The sequence below is a fragment of the Anastrepha obliqua genome, chromosome 5, assembly GCF_027943255.1.
Source record: "Anastrepha obliqua isolate idAnaObli1 chromosome 5, idAnaObli1_1.0, whole genome shotgun sequence".
NCBI lineage: Eukaryota > Metazoa > Arthropoda > Insecta > Diptera > Tephritidae > Anastrepha > Anastrepha obliqua.
The window spans coordinates 118,996,426-119,011,330 of record NC_072896.1 but is presented as its reverse complement, the minus strand read 5'-3'; the positions used below and the strand labels follow the sequence as shown (position 1 = coordinate 119,011,330).

General features: G+C 36.1%; 1 protein-coding gene and 2 non-coding genes across 3 annotated transcripts in view; 1 reads left to right on the top strand and 2 right to left on the bottom strand.

Annotated features, from left to right (window-relative positions):
- Positions 1–14,905, bottom strand: part of LOC129249033 (protein spaetzle 3) — a 125,401-nt gene that overhangs the window by 23,475 nt on the left and 87,021 nt on the right. The gene's annotated exons all lie outside the window — the stretch shown is intronic.
- On the top strand, positions 1,656–1,726 carry Trnag-gcc (transfer RNA glycine (anticodon GCC)). The gene has a single exon. It is a non-coding gene; the product is annotated as a tRNA-Gly (tRNA).
- Trnag-gcc (transfer RNA glycine (anticodon GCC)) lies at positions 7,643–7,713 on the bottom strand. The gene has a single exon. It is a non-coding gene; the product is annotated as a tRNA-Gly (tRNA).

Genomic DNA, 14,905 nt, shown 5'->3' with positions numbered 1-14,905 from the left:
ACAATTAAATTGTCAGTAGTGCAAGATGACGTTGCTCAGCACCGTCAGAATTGGGACGAACCTCTCCAAGTCTTTTGCTACCAAACGAGGTTTCCGACAGGGTGACTCGCTGTCGTGTGACTTCTTTAACCTGATGTTGGAGAGCATCGTACGAGCCGTAGAACTTAATCGCTCAGGCACAATATTTTATAAGAGCATACAATTGTTGGCGTATGCCGATGGCATTGACATCATCGGCCTTAACAATCGCGCTGTTAGTTCTGCCTTCTCCAAACTGAATAAAGAGGCAAAGCGAATGGGTCTGGTGGTGAACGAGGACAAAACGAAGTACCTCCTGTCTTCAAACAAACAGTCGGCGCACTCTCGTATCGGCACTCACGACACTGTTGACAGTTATAATTTCGAGGTTGTAAAGTACTTTGTTTATTTAGGAACCAGCATTAACGTAGAATATCTCTTGCTAACAAGTGCTACTTTGGGCTAAGTAGGCAAATGTGTAGTAATGTCATCTCTCGACGAACAAAACTAACACTCTACAAGACTCTCATTATGCCCGTCCTAACGTATGGCACAAAAGCTTGGACGATGATAACATTCGATGAAGCGACGCTTGGAGTGCATACGATTTTTGGACGGCGAATATCGCAGGCGATGGAACGATGAGCTGTATGAGCTTTACGACGACATAGACATATCATAGCGAATAAAGATTCAGCGGCTACGTTGGCTGGGTCATGTCGTCCAAATGGATACAAACGCTCCGGCTTTGAAAGTATTCGATGCGGTACCAGCTGGTGGTAGCAGAGGAGGACTAAGGAGGAGGACTAAGGCCTCCTCTGCGTTGGAAAGATCAGGTGGAGAAGGACTTGGCTGGCGCCAATTGGCGCCGGTTAGCGCGAGAAAGAAACGACTGGCGCGCTTTGTTAAACTCGGCCAAAATTGCGTAAACGGTTATCGCGCCAATTAAGAAGGAGAAGGAGAGTGCAAGTCCTTTTTTTGTCTGTGACCCACGGTTTTAAGCCAACTCCAAACGGCAGATATTTTTTATGAGGAGCTTTTTCATGGCAAAAATACACTCGGAGGTTTGCCATTGCGTGCCGAGAGGCGATCGCTATTAGAATAAACTTTGAACGTACAAAAAATTAGTAGGTATTAAAAAACAAGCGAAAAATAGCCAAAACTGGTCAAAATATCGCACACCGATTTTATAGTCCTTAAGTGTGTGGGTGTTCAAGACTTGTCCTTAAAAACATTGAAAATAATAAATAAATTCTTACTTTTTAATTTTTAATATCTTTCAATTATTGTCCTTTGAACATTTTATTTCTAATTTGATTAGAGCACTTTTCTTGCTCTTCTTCTTCTTCTTGCTCTTGCTCTTTGCTTTTCTCTTATCTCCCATGACATTTAAATAACTTAGCGCTTAGTATTTATAACTGCACTTTGCGCTTCGTGGAGCAACTTGTGCCAAAATAACCTGATATGACTAAAGTATTTATGTATATTTTACTCTGCCTATTTTATATTTTTGCTAACTGCAAATTCCTCTGTGAGTGTTGGTGCTTATCACAAATCGCGTTTTCGCTCTGCTTACTCATACCTTCTGCTATGCCTGGCGTAGGTTGTGTATACTCTTCGGCTATACTTAAATACACGCATCGGTGGTTCAGTGGTAGAATGCTCGCCTGCCACGCGGGCGGCCCGGGTTCGATTCCCGGCCGATGCAATTGTATTTTATTTGTACATATAAATGTGCAATGTTTTTAATTTATTTATTAAATGTGTGTAATAAATATTTACATGGAGCTTTGCATTGCCAAATATGCGAGTCACTTGTTTTTACTCATTACTTGAGTCAATGGCAAAAAAAAAACTATGTACACATTTCTAAAGGCGGCACCAAATTGGAAGAATGAGAGAGAATATTTGAGAACTTCTTTGTTTTCACTTGTTTTTTACAGTTTCGTACGCGTAATTACAACAACAAAAACTAAGCAAAATATTAAAAACGAAAAATTACGCATAAAAATGAAAATTTGCTGCGACATTAATACAATCCTAATCATCCAATTTCGTTTACGAATAAGTCTTAAAATAAAAAATAAAAAAAACAAAAAATCGCTTATTAGCTTCAACAACAACAACAAACGCTCCTTTCCTTATCTGTTTGTATACTGCAGCTGTCCAGTTCAAAAGCGCCAAGTGATTGGCGTACGATACGATTTGCAGAAATTATGAATCTTCGGATGGGGTGATTAGTTTTGCGATACATGGTATAAAGCCAAATTTACTTTGGAGATATTGCAGTTATTTTGAAATGCTCTAAGGAGGATACACCTTTATTGCTTAATCTTCTGTGCAGACACATCCTGGCATATTGCCTATCAGTGAACAGGAACAATTGGAACAAAATTTCGTCCATTCCCTTTGAACAGTTTCCTTCAACTACTTAATATCCTTGAATTAGTGTAAGTGACGGAAAACTTGGGCCAATAGCATGGAAATTCAATCCGTATTGGATTAAAATGTGAACTAAAATTTGGTCAGTCGAGAGTTGGAATAACTCGGGGTTCCTAGAATTATGTACAGTGTACTCTCTCCTAACGGAAACCTCTCTTAAGCGAACACCTCCCTTTAGGGGACACTTTCTTCGGTACACTTTCTTCGGTACACTCCACAAATCCTTAAGAATTAAAAAAAAAAAACATGCTTTTCTATTGAGCGGGCAAACCTCCCATTACACGTTAATCTCCCTCACATAACCTAATATTATAAATACTTGAGGGGCATAGAATCCCTGCAGGCAAATTAACTACTACAATTTTTACTGTTTTCCTTCTTTCTTGAATATTTACTATTTTCGTATAAAAGTTTAGTTAATTTTCTAACAGAAACCACTTTAGTCCAATTTTTAAACTTATTACAAAAATTTCAAAAATTCTACAAACTTTTCATCTACATTTTTTCATCTCAGTAATATAATATTAACTTTTTTTACACTTTTCTTATAAGCGAGCACCTCCCATAAGCGGACAAATTTTTCGGCAAATTAGGTATGCGCTTAAGAGAGAATACACCATATTTAGAAAATATCGTATATTTAAGACATGGTTCAATTATTAAAGGTTTGCTCAGTTATGACATTAGAATTCTGACACTCCCTTACAAAAGGTCGCATTTAAAAAGCATGAAGAAAATGGAAATATTAAATAACTTTTTGCTTAAAACGGTAGCAAAATAGTCTTTTTTTTAGTTAAATTATAAAAAAATATATAGTATAAATGGAAATTGCCAAGTATGATATTAAAAAAAATGGTTTAACTTAATGCCAGAACTATAAATATTATATTTTGTGAATTAATTTTTAAATTCAAAACTGATCGCAAAGTTTCGCCAATATGACGCTATTATTGTTACCTAAGTCTTATGACTTTGAATTCTTTCATAGAAGAAGCGGATTCATCATAAAAACAAACTTTGAACATACTCACGGCACTTTACTTTACTATCCCTTTGGATCACCCAGTCAAGATTATTCTTACATTCATAATTACTTAACAAACTACCTGCACTCATTTAAACTAATTATTATTATATAGGCGGCAGCCGCCGTAGCCGAAAATACCAAATGATAGAAAATGTTGTTTGTAATAGGGGTCGCCCTTCGACAGGTAATGGCAAGCCTCCGAGTGTATTTCTGCCATAAAAAAGCTCCTCATAAAAAACTATCTGCCATGCGGAGGCTGTGATTAATTAATATTACTAAATGAGCTCTTGTTGGTAACTTATGTATCTTTAAAGTAACCTAGTCAGTACTTCCCCAACCATTATTTAAAAGGCATCAGGCTCAAATTATCCAAACGTCCATCTTTCACGTTCATTGCCCCCAAAAGATGCTCTATCATATCCTGATTTCTGATTTAAGCTGTATGTCAGGATGTTTTCTGTATCGTTTTGGTTATGGACATACCGAGAAAGTTCTTGTGCTTAAAAGCCCTTTTGAGAACAAAATGTTTAACTACAAATTTTACTTTTCTTCCATTTTAGCTAAACATTTTTAGAGTTAGCAACCCAGTGTTTTGTTAAGGGAGCCGATTTGTCAAGAGGAAATGAGAAAGTTGCTTACTGAGCAAACCTTTTATTATTGAATCATGTATTTAAGAGAAAAAATCCCGTATGCTTCAACGCATTGCTGTCTTATATTATTCATCTTCTTCTTCTTACAATTTCTTCCCTCCAAAAGATCGTCCATCAGTCGTACGTAATACTCAGAGAGTAGTTTTGCAAAAATTAAACAAATTGGCGTTTTTTCTCTGCATCCCGCACCTACCCAAGCAATAGCAGAACCCTCTCCAAAAACATGTACTTATCTCCTTTGTACTTTTTCGCCGTTGCCTACTGTCTTGAACGTTGTACAAAATCACAAGTAAAAACACTCTTCTTCTTCCTATTTTTTTGCAGGCACCTAGGTGTGCGATAGTGTGAGTGTCTGGGCTTATGCTTGAGGTATTAACGGGATTGCTATGCCAAATTAGGATTTTTGTGGGAACATTAATATAAAAACAGTAAAATATCGACAAAAAAAATAAATAAATATCAGATTTAAAAATTATATCTTTACCATAAACAAGTATTTTTATATTTTTAATATATTTCATTGACATAATAATGATTTTTATTGAGAAATATCTGATACGATTTCCTATGAAATTTAACTATTCTTTATGCAACTATGTTACATAAAAGAGCGCTTTGGTATCAGGTGATCTCAGGTGCCACCAGCTGAGAGTGTTTTTAGTTATGGGTTTTGGCAAATCATTTAGATCGCCAATATTTGTCATTTACATCTGGGAAATTTAAATTAAATTTCTTCTTCTTCAAAAGTACTAAATGCTTCCATTTGTCATCTAAGAATTTGCGTTTTTTAGTCAATCGAAGTTTAGCAAATTTGTGTCATGACAAAGGAACAGGTTTGGCAACTTTTTTTTCATTTACATGAAATGTGCCAATTGCATTGTAAAATTTATATCTTGATTAAAAGCCCATACCTCGTTTTTTATTTATTTTTTGTCATACGAAAGGTGCCAAACCCATTTTAAAATTTGTTTATTTTTTCTTTTTCCCAGTTCGTGCATTCAATGCCTTTGTAACTGAAGCTTCCTTATTGCCTATTCCCTAAAAGTAGTGTCCGTTCTGTTCGCTTGATAGCTCCAAATAGATGTTTTGTAACACAAAGAAAAAACTATACACAGGACTCTTAAACTGCCTATGAACTTCACATTTTTCTCAACCAGATCTATTTGCGTATTTTTATATAATATAATATAATTATTTTTAATTATTAATTTTAAATAATTTTAACACTAAAACTGAAATAAAAATAATAGTTGTAGATTTTTTTTTTTATATCACTTGTCAGCAAATGTTCATTTTTTTTAAGAAAGAAGAAAATGTTTGAAGAAAATTTGCTTAAAGCGGCCTTATTTTGTTAAATATTACTTCTTGGGCAACCTGTAGCGTTTTGTATCAGATTGGATGTACAATAGGGGTTTTTTGACAGATCACGCGTGGCTACTGTCAAACTAAATACATAATTTTTTTCAGTATTCGTTCAGATTTCATCATGGGAAGTCTTATGCCTCAACAAATTTTTCAAATCGTACACTTGTACTACGAACCGTCCTATCGAACGCACTTTGCCGAATAGTCAGCAAAATTCAAAATAATTTTACGTAAAGATCTTGGTTTGAGATCGTATAAAATACAGTTAGTCCAAGAGTTGAAGCCTGCATATCTTCCAAAGCGTCACACTTTTCAGTCGCTGGGCTCTTGAAAAACTGTCTGAAAATCCGCATTTTGGACTTGAATTTTTTTCAGCGTTGAGGTCGACTTAATGGCTATGCCAATAAGGAAATTTGCCGTATTTAACCTGAAGAGCAATCCAAAGCCATTGAAGAACAGTCATTAGATCGATTGAAAACAACCATTTGTTGCGGCCTATGGAATCATCGGCAAATATTTCTTCAAAGACGAGGCAGGCGCGAAGATAAAAGTGAATTACGAACGCAATCGCACTATGATAAACGACTTTTTGGTCCCGGAAATTGAAGCCCGTGATCTCCACAACATTTTATTCCAACAAGACGCAGCTACTTGCCATACAGCCAGACAGCCCGTGAAGCAATGGATTTACTGCGTCGTCGCTTCGGTGCGCATTTTATCTCCCGTTTCGGACCAGTGGATTGGTGAAAGATCTTGTGATATCACACCTTTAGACTTTTATTTGTGCGGTAGTGTAAAGTCCAAATGACTTTTGGATAAACCAGCTTCAATTGAGGCATTGGAAACCAACATTACTATTATTCACGAGATACTGACCGAAATCCTCAAGCGAATCATTCAAAATTGGTGTTTAGGGATGGTCGAATTGCGACGCATTTGCGGTCAATATTTTATGTCTTTAAAAAAATAAATGTCATGAATGGCTCTACACAAAAATAATAAAGATTTCCCAATCAATTTAAATTTTCTTTGTTTTATTTCAATTTAAAATCCGATACCTCTAAATTGATGCGGTTATTTATTTCAGCAATTTTCTTTCAATTATTTTTTGCGGGTCTAAGATTTCCACATTTTGGTTCTTAATTCAATTACATTTTTACGTATAAATTATAAAATATTTATTGCTTAACAAAAGAATTCACAATAATCTTGCAGTTTAGCAAAGCTAGCAATCGTAGTAATCTCCAAGCTGGTTCATTTGAAAGGATCTCCCATTAACAAATTCTAATCGGATGAACGTAAACTTCACACTTAATTTGACTTTAATGTTAACTGGTCTCTTCGCTCTCACAGCAGTCGACTCCCACTTGCATAGCAACTGCGAGCAATGCGTATGATCCTTGGTGTTAACTGCACTGGCTCTCACAGCAGCCGACTCGCGCTTGCATTGTAACTGCATGGGATGCTTTAGAGTCGTATGTGTATGATGTTCGCTAGTTGGACGGCAGAGAGCATGTTCGTTTACGTAGGTGGCCAGCAGTTATTTCTGCTTAACTTATATATTGATTACTAGCTTTAACCCGTGGCCCCGCTCGCGAAGGAGTAGTTTTGAGGGATTTAGGATATGTATATAAAAGAATTACAAACAATAATTTCATAGAAAATATTTTTTTATTAATAACCATAATATTACAATACCCGGCATCCGTTGCTATGCCTCGTTGAATAAAATCAAAACAACCAATCAGAAAAATATCAAGAAAAATTATTTTTATTAACTTTCTATCTCAAACCGTGAACAACTTATGCGGATTATGAAGTCTAGAGTCGCTATAAATAGTGGGAAATAGGAAAAACTAAACTTTTTTATATTAAATTTAAGCAAATATTCGATTATTAGTGTCGAATGAGAGTGGTGGCGCGGCCTGGGGGCTGTGAAAAGGGAGTTCCATCATAAAAACATGCCTATAACCTTCATTGGGTGAAAATATGAATGTATACAAATTTTTACGTTATTTGGTGTTGTCGTTTCGTAGTGATGCGCGGACAACGTACAGACATTCACCTTTATAGTATAGAAGATTACTATTAAATATTATAAAAAAATCTTATTACTGAAATAAATTAAAAAAAAATCGTATGCATCGGCCGGGAATCGAACCCGGGCCGCCCGCGTGGCAGGCGAGCATTCTACCACTGAACCACCGATGCTGATAATTAAAATAATTCAACATACTCAAACCGCTAAAATTTTTCATAAATAAGGAACAGTTAGTAACAAATAGACAACAATAACATAAAATGCTAGTCAGCTGAGCTTCAGGCTATGCTTGGCTTGCAAAACTGGATTTCGGTGTGGTCTCTCTCTTAGCTCGCGACTAATCATAGGTGCTAGCAAATTGAATGCAACAATAGTTTACAAGTATGGAAATATACAATAGCAGGGTGCTAAATTGTGTAGGAAATTTGTTCAATGCAACAATAAAAAAATGAGGACAGAGATAAGAAACTTGTTCGGTGTTCGGTAAAGTAAATAAGTTTGCCTCCAAGAAAACGTTGACAGTAGCCAATAATCAAAAGTTGTCCTAATAATTTATCACTGCCCAGTGATTAGATAGTATTTGCAGAGAGGAACAGGCGGAGGAACAAGCGTTTATTAATGTCTTCATAATTTAAAAATAAGCAAAGAGCGTAAAATGCCCTGTGGCCAAAAAATATCTAGTTTTCATGTTAATCATTTCAACAGGTTGATTGAAAAGTAAGCAAGCAAAAATAAAAAAATTAGATAGATTCTGCAAATTATTATTTTTTAATTTTCTGGCTATTGCACGGAAATTCGATAAGAAGTGAATTATGGTAATGATATCGTAATGATTGTACGGGTTGGGATAAGGCCTTTATGCACTGCAACTAGATTGAACTGTTGTGCGCCCCTAGGTGCTTAATTTTAATAACTTTTTTTTATTGATTTTATGGAAAATATACATCAGAGCTTTTTTATAGAGCATTCTTTTGTGAACATTTTTGTCTAAAAGTTTTTTCCGCTATCTTTATTTAGTCGTATGATTTTGAGCTGCTAAGCGGAGCAACCAATACATTAGCGAAGCGCGTACATGATTACACAGGCCGACAAAATTTAACCAACATTCAGACCCAGAAACCAGACTATATATTTCCAAAGGTTTATGATGCGCTAAATCCAAATCTGGCCTCAGAATTGCTCTATCAGCTCTGGTTTTCGAGATATCCTAACCTAAAAGTGCAAAAAACACCATTTTTGCCCATATTAGAGGTTATGTAGCCTTGCAGATGTTTTCTTTCATCTTTCTTGGCATCTTTAAATACAATCCTTCTTTTTTCAAATAGCGTTTTGTTTGCTCAAATATGATTTTTTTCGCAGAGATATCGCATTTTGAAATTTTCATGTTTCCTACACCTGAAAATCGATTAAGATAACATAGACATGATATATTCGATTACTAATTTTCTTGAATTGAGTCTTATTTTTCTTAAAATTTTGTCTCACACCATAAGTGTCCTGACTCACCACATCCTACACTATCTAACCTTTGGGTACCGAGTCACACACAGCCCTAACCCCTAGAAACCACCCCTATCATACCGCGAGCAGGCTTTCCCACAAACTCCAAATTTACATACTATTAATCCATATATTTCAGGCCCTCAAACCCAAGAAAATTAGTAAGCGACTATATCATGTCTATGTTATCTTAATCGATTTTCAGGTGTAGGAAAATTTCGAAACATGAAAATTTCAAAATGCGATATCTCTGCGAAAAAAAATGATATTTGAGCAAACAAAACGCCATTTGAAAAAAGAAGGATTGTATTTAAAGATGCCAAGAAAGATGAAAGAAAACATCTGCAAGGCTACATAACCTCTAATATGGGCAAAAATGGTGTTTTTTGCACTTTTAGGTTAGGATATCTCGAAAACCAGAGCTGATAGAGCAATTCTGAGGCCAGATTTGGATTTAGCGCATCATAAACCTTTGGAAATATATAGTCTGGTTTCTGGGTCTGAATGTTGGTTAAATTTTGTCGGCCTGTGTAATCATGTACGCGCTTCGCTAATGTATTGGTTGCTCCGCTTAGCAGCTCAAAATCATACGACTAAATAAAGATAGCGGAAAAAACTTTTAGACAAAAATGTTCACAAAAGAATGCTCTATAAAAAAGCTCTGATGTATATTTTCCATAAAATCAATAAAAAAAAGTTATTACGCTTTAAAACAATGCATCCCTTAATTTTGCGCGTAATTTTGTTTATAACTTTTTTATTATTACTTTTACAATAAAACGTTTACAAAATTTTCGTAACTTTCGAAATTCACGAGATAATCGCAAAAAACCAGTTGCACCCTTATTTCCAAGATGGCGGCCGCGGGACACAACCCCCGACCCCGAAAACTCAAACTTAAGTTCACAGTGATGGGCTTTACATAATAAAACCATAAACTCGCATACTCCTAAAATTACGAAGTTAAATCTTCTTTTGACTGGACTAAAAGAGGAAGCGGGCAATCGCGTAATAGCGCAGACACACCAAATTTAGCGAAGTCCTTAACCATCTGTACGATCCTTCTGGCAGAAAAATGTGACACACAGATGGCGCTTCAAGCAATAAGAAGGCGTTGTTCCTAAGCAACGACAGGTGGGCATTCCCACTACTTAGGACTGGTTGCGGCAGGCTAATCACCTACCATGTCAGAAACCAAAATAGATGAACGAAACCAACGCAAGACTGAGTCTTGTCGAGCCCTGTGCTCCCGAGTAGAGTAAACAAGGAAAAAAAATTTTAAATATATTTAACCTCTTCAGAGTGGATATATTTAAAATCCTTTCTCTGGTAAAAGGGACAATATTGGGTATTTGAAAGGGTTTATTGATAGTCCCTCTATCCTACACCATTCCCACGTTGTATTTAAGGCATCCTGCCTTAAGGGGTTATACGCAGTTATGACTTTCAAAAAAATCGATTTTTTTTATTGCATTTTTGTAATGTACATATATTCAAAAGCATACGCACGAAATTTGAAGTAGATCTAAGCAATACTTTCGGAGTTATACCTAAATATGTAGAGCTGCCTCGGCACGTTTTAAGGTTTAAACGTGTTTTTTTCAAAACGGCATTTTTCAAGTCGGTGTACACGATATCTCGAAAACGGCTTGTTTGATCGGTCAACTGTTTTAATTCAATCTTTAAAGATACATTTTCTAGTAATTAATCGTTCCTTTTGTAAATCTGATACTTATTTTCCATTTTATAATAAATTTACGGCCAAATTTTAACGTAAAAATCGAAAACATTTCTTTTAAAAGCTGCCATTTTGTGAAAATTCACTATTTTGATTAGCCGAACGATTAATTACTAGATAATCTAATATATTAACAAAATTTGTTTGGTTTTTTAATTTCAGATAATCCAATCCTGAGTTACGATGTACACCGTAAATCGTCTTTTTTTAAAGGAGGTTCCAGAAATCGCCTGCAGCGCGCTCTATAATCAACATTTTCATAAATAAAAAATTTTGTTACGTTTTTGAAGGATGCTTTTATAACCGCCAAAAATTTTCAAATTAAAATATTCTGAAGTTTCTTCAGGATAAATCCTTGACAACCCGTCTTTTATTTGCTTCATAACTGCGTATAACCCCTTAAGTCCTTTATGGTCCTTTCGAGGTTGCCTTTAATTATTACAAAAATGTCAGCTGAATATAGACCAAAGCAGTAGGGATAATACTCCCAATATTTTTCTTAAAGCAACCAATATTTCCATAGGAACTCAAACCCCTTTTTTTAGTCTTAATAAGTTCTTCCTAGTTCCAGTTTGCAGTCACATACAAGGTGACGCAAAATTAAACACCCTAGCGGCAGATTTATAGTTTTTGCAAAAGCCGTCGTACGTCACCATTTTAACACTTCTGAATTAGGCAGTGGGAGGGCGTAAAGCGCAAAATAAAGATTTTCATCACTCAAAATATTTTTTTATGTAGTACATAAAACAATTAAATTTGCGCCACCCTATAAAAATAGGTACCTATGTCCTACTATTGAGCTATTTGCTGAGCTGTCGTCCAATCTGTCATAACTTTGAAATCTTTTAATTAAACATAATCGGTACTCTTTAATATTTCATCTTTTTCCTCAATTGTTCCAGCAAAATAGCAAAAAGTGTTGTTAGACCACCATTTGAACAAGAGAACGACATACCAAAACCGCTAAATACAATATAAAGCGTTTTTCAGTAAGAGCGCTTCAACTTTTTTTTGAATAAAACACAAACGGTTTGACTTTTTTAACTAATTTTTTTTTTATTATCGAGTTTGAACATATACATTTAAGTATGAAATTCGATTTCTTTTGCATGACCACCGCGTGCACGTTTTACGAAGTCCAATCGTTGAACTCAATTTTCGGCCACTCTTTTGCATAAAACGGCCGAAATTCCAGCAATTTCGAGTTCAATATTGGCTCTGAGCTCACAAATCGTCGCCGGCTTGTTACTGTAGATCAATGACTTCACATAACCCCAAAGAAAATAGTCTAGAGGCGTCAAATCACACGAGCGCGGCGGCCATTCGACCGGTCCATTTCTGGAAATAATGCGCTCATCGAACTTACACTTCAACAAATCAATTGTAGCGTGTGCTGTGTGGCTTGTGGCCCCGTCCTGTTGAAACCACATGTCGTCTAAGTCCATACCATTCAATTGCGGCCAAAAATAATCGTTTATCATGTCGCGGTATCGATTTCCATTCACAGTAACGTGGCGATCGTTCTCGTCAACGAAAAAATATGGGCCAATTACGCCGCCGGCATGTAAACCGCACCAAACAGTGATTTTTTCGGGATGCAACGGTGCCTCATGAATCACGTGGGGATTGTTTTCTGCCCAGTAACGCATATTTTGCTTGTTGACAAAGCCATTGAGCCAAAAATGAGCTTCATCACTGAAGATGATTTTTTGGAAAAAAGTAGTCTTAAAGTAGCAGCAACAGAACGATTATTTTCATAAAAAATTTGCACGATTTGCAATCGTTGCTCAAGTGTGTAGCGTTCCATGATGAAATTTATACTAATGAAGTTTACAAATGACAAGCGAAAAATAAAAAAATATTGCGTCGTTCGCCCTCCCTATCGGAAAAAATTGAAGCGCACCTATTGAAAAACGCTTTACAATGAAATGGACAACTATATGAAAATACGAGTAGAAGCTAGGTGGACTAATCTGACCACATGCAAAACAGCAAAAGTCATGTGCAGAACTAACGACAAAAAACTGACTCAATTCGTACTTACGATCTCGCGAAAGGACTGCGGAACTATCATAGGTATGCTAACAGGTCATAATCTATGGGCTGCACATGCGTACAAGATAGGGATTGCTAACACGGACAAATGCAGGAAATGCAGAGAGGATGTTGAAGAAACTTTAGAACACCTTTTGTGCGTTTATCCGGCATTAATAAAAACGGGTCTAAAATGCCTGGGAGCCCCATTGTTTGAGAGTCTGGAGGACGTCTCAAAAGCGGATCTCCCAGCTCTGCTTAACTTCGCCAAAAGCGCTGACATCCTACATGATGTCTACTTTCGGTATTCATAGAGGTCGGTCTCCATCTGGTATCGCTAGGGACCAAAAGGTCTACGCGTGGCTTATTGCCAACCAGGCTAACCTAACCTAACAATCGTTCCAAACGGATGAATGAATATAGAATTGATATTTTTTCAAAATCTATGATGAATATTGCCTTCATGAGGGTCGAAACGTAGTAGTTCAAGTCGGTTGAATAAAGTTGTAATTGGTTCTACGAGTATTGAGCTGCGCAAAAAAATAACCTAACCAGTCACTTTTTAAAGAAGGAAAGCACGACTCTGGAAAATATTCATTCTTTATTCAGCTGATTAATTATTTTTGTAGATAACTGTTTTCGATCTCTTTGCTTTACAAATTCTTGTACTTCCTCGCTGGGTGCAAAAGCAAGAGCGGGCGGAAAGAGGGTAACCGTTAGGTTTATTATTATTATTTCACGTATTAAAAAGAATTTTATCAGTAAATGCCAAATCTCAGATGCCAAAAGGCTGTCCACATATGAACTTTCCGTTCGCTTTCAATTTTGTTGTGACTTTCAGCCGATCTCGAATGCACACCAAGGCGAATTGAATACCGAATAGTCTATTACTCTTGAACGCACGCTATGTTTTTTTTTATTTTTCATTGATGACATTTTAATTCACTATCCCAAATTATCTAATATGACATCTACAAAGACATTTATTTATACGTAGATTTGTAAGTTTGACTTTAATGCTCCTTTTGTTTGCTGTTCTTAGGGAGTTAACTCCATTCGATCTTGGTGCACTCGGCTATCATCTGCGCCGTTGTCACAGCTTTTAATGTCGCTTCATAATTGTCAGCCACTAACGCTCGACCTCATTGCATGGCTGTCAAACGGTTGTTGCCGAATGTTTCTGGCAAAAATTCTTTTGTTGGGTTTATAGAAAGGCCGCAACAACAAATGTCATACAGCCAGACAGGCAAACCACGAAACACCAAATATTAATGCACCTGTCGCAACTATTCGCGCGAGTAAAACATCAGTAAGAATTAAGAATTGATTGCAAATTGCCGAATTCCAAAACGCTTAGGCTGTCGTGGCCTGAACTTTTGATGGACTAAAGAGATGATAAAGAAGATGAGAGAGAGAGAGGGAGAAGGAGTGACTGCTAATACGATTTGATGGTCATAAAAAGCGGTTTCATAAACTTTTTCGACTTTTTGTTATTTCCATTTTTTTCTTGCAAAAAAGTATTGATTCTTTTATACCATATATGCTATGAGAAGAATAAACTTTAGTAGTAGTTATGAAGGCATTTAAATATTTTTATATTTTCACTGAACGCATGCAAAATAACTCGAAATGCTAATTGAAAAAAAATTGAAGTACTAAAAAGATTCTAAATCCTTCATATCATTTAATTTCCACTCCAAACCTACATTTTCCAATATTTATTTTTCTTTTATTCGACGTTTTAGTTCGGACTTTGTTGATCCATGTACTCTAAAGCTGTTACAAACCTTTCTTCTGCGTTCGAAGCTGACATATGTAATCTTTACTCCGGTACCATTTTATGCTTGTCATAGCCTTAGTAGGCTTGCACGTGTTTAGAAAGCCTTTGTCCGCTGTGCTTGTCATTTTTGCATTGCACTGATCCAATCCCATTATATGAAAGTCGGTGGTTGCTCATTAACCTAAAATCAACAAATAGTAGAAGGACTATTCCCTATAGTGGGCCCCTAGAGAAAATTAATTTCAATATTCCTCAGCGAAGCTTAAGAAATCAGGATATTTCCTGTTTTGGGATTAGATTAGATTAGATT